Source organism: Triticum dicoccoides, chromosome 7A, assembly GCF_002162155.2.
Source record: "Triticum dicoccoides isolate Atlit2015 ecotype Zavitan chromosome 7A, WEW_v2.0, whole genome shotgun sequence".
Lineage (NCBI taxonomy): Eukaryota > Viridiplantae > Streptophyta > Magnoliopsida > Poales > Poaceae > Triticum > Triticum dicoccoides.
Window position 1 is genome coordinate 717,462,629 of NC_041392.1, and position 3,032 is coordinate 717,465,660.

The following is a 3,032-nucleotide window of genomic DNA, read 5'->3' on the forward strand; positions in this document are numbered from 1 at the left end:
TATCTCAGCCACTGTATCAGAGGACATTTCCTGCCCTCAAAGAAACCAGAGGACATTTCTAAAAAAGAAAATCTAAAGTTCAATATCAGAGGACATTTCCTGCCCTCAAAGAAACCAGAGGACATTTCTAAAAAAAAATATCTAAGTTCAATTGCGGAATAACAATCATGACTATAGTTGAGGAGTCTATATCAACGACTCTTGACACAAAGCTATCACATAAACATCTCAGGTAAGATAATGAACTATCTTAAAAAAGTAGGATAATGATACCAAACCAAGGAAGATCAGTGACACGCCACCAAAAAGTAAAACCATCACATATGGTATTCGGATTGTGCAACTGTCATGCAAGGACCCGTCGGTGACTTGCAAACAACCGATAAAACTCTCAAGTAAACAGAGGCACCTATAAACATAAGGATATATAGCAATGTCTAGTCATCCATCAAAGCTGCACAGGTCTGCTCCGCGTGATTACTTCCAGTTTCTTTTCTCTTTATTTATTCTCACCTTTAATACTCAAAGGAGCGAGCAACATATCTTTGACTAAAAAAGTGGAAATTGTCCATGACTCTTTAGATTCACATAATTAAACTGATGGATTGAATACTAGCGCCTGAAACTAACGAGATTATAGATGACTACTTGTTGCTGCAACACATAAAATGTACAATGAAATAGTGAGTACAGCATCAAACAGAAACAAAAACAACAACAAATATAGTATTATCTTCTCGAAATAACAATTTGCACACCTTGGATATCCAATTAAGCCCAGAAACACCCCCACTGAGAATAAGGAGTGATAGAAGCCATGAGCAGATATGTACAATGAACTCCTTTGGCTTGACCGGATTAAAACCAAACATCTCTTGCCCCTGTAAGAAATTGTATGAGAAGTATATTGTGCCAACGCGTGAATGAGTGACTAATTAATACAATAACGACAGGAATCATAGAGGCTCTAAAATAACTAAATAAAAAATATCAATTGTACTGTGCTCAGAGTATTGTTTGACGCGTTTTTGTACCAAAGAAGTTAAATATGTTTTGTAGTACCTGGTATCTTTTTTTTTCTGCTTCTACATGACTAACCCATTTGACTGATTTATTATTTGTACAAGGTTTTTATTATTAGTGCAGGATACCCACGAAAGAGTGAATATGCACACATGGACTAGAGCATGCATGCATGCATGCCTATCTTACGTGATGCATGGCAAAAGTAAAAGAAGTGCCTACTTACTACAAGCATGCATTGAAGACCAGGTATATAGCAGCACGTGCACCTCTTTGCCTGTATGCGGCGGTCGCCGCGACCGGCACATACAGCTACGTACAAATGCCCATATGCCGGCCGGCAAGTGCGCGTACATACCCGAATACCCGTACAACCACTTGAACATAAAATAGAAATTGATGAACTTTGGAGACAGGGTTAGTCACGCGTTTGGCAGATGGATTGACCCACTTGCCGGCGACTTAAACCTAAGATATGGGTAAGCTATACTTTGTTTTGCAGCCGTGGGAGTCAAGAAGCGGAAGGAGAAGATAAGCGCAACCAGTACCAAGATCACGCGTAGCAAACCGGCCGGCTGGATAAGATCCGCCGTTGCAACTACTGCCGAAGATCACGAACGCCATCGCCATCCATCTATCCTCCCGCTGCCTATATAAAGAGGCACAAAGCCATTTGCAAGGGGTCACGCACGGGGAGAGGACGACCACCAGAGAGGAAGGCATCGAGAGACACGCAGGAGGAGACGCGCCCGTGCGGCAGCGTCGATGGAGTTGGCATCTTGCCGGAGGAGACGTACATAAAAGATGCTGCTGCGGCGGCGCTGGGGCCGATCAGACGACGAGAAGCGGCAGCGCCCGGGAGGAGGACGACTCGGAAGCTGCCCGATCTTGGCCGGCGCGTCGGCAGTGGCAACGACGCCCTCATCACCCTCTTTCTTTTCTTTGTCGTTGTTTTACCAGGGCTCACGGCACGGCCAGAGGGAGGAGAGCCAGCCCACGAACGCATCTCACGCACCAAAGCAAAGCAAGAGGCAGCCGGCGAAACCACGTGGAAGAAGACGCCCCCGTGGCGGCGGCGTCGACGACGAGACGCACCCATCAAGCAATGATCTTTATGTTATCATCTATTTTGCAGGATGGCTAAGGACGCTAGGGGAGGCCTTGCACCAGGAGGAACGCCCCATGAGGCGACGGCGCGCCCGCGGCCGCGCAATCGCAAACCATACACCAGATGTGATGGACGAGGAGGAAGAGGTGCCGGCGTCGGCGGCGGTCTGCCCACGGCGAGCATGCAGATGTCGGAGGAGATGAAGAAACGGAAGCAGACCAAGCCCCGCTAACTAATTCTATTTGTTACTATGTCTTCCATCCATCAGGTTCTACACGAGAAGAACAACCGGAAGAAGGAGGCGGAGTCCTGCACACACAAACATCCGGAGAGAAGACAAGGCGAAGACGTGCCCCTGGTGGCAGCGTCGAGGAGATCGGAGGGCGCGCCCTTGCGGCCGCGCGTGCGCCAAGGGGCACCCAGCCGAGATAGAGGCGCAAGCACACATGAGAGACTCATCCATGGCGGCGATATGCTGCAGGGCGCGTCGCACACGACGAGCATACCGGGCTCGAGATGCATGCACATGCAACAACCTTCTTCTTTTCATTTCCTTAGCAGGTGCAGGTTCCTCGGAAACGGAAGAGAGACCACGCCTCACGCACGCACCAGGAGGCACCAGGAGGGATAGCAACCCAGGAGGCGACGGCGCCGGGCAGGAAGAGACGCCGGCCATGACGGTGGCCTGACCATGGTGAGCATGCAGGCGCCTGAGGAGATGAAGAAACGGGAGCAGACCAAGCCCCGCTGGCTAATTTTATTTGTTATACTATATGTCTTTCATCTAGCAGGTGCTATGGGAGAAAAGACCAAGAGAGGAGATGCGCCCTAGCGGCAGCGTCGAGAAGGTCGAGACAAAGATGGCAGCCTGCCGAGACAGATGCGCCCACGGCGGCGGCTC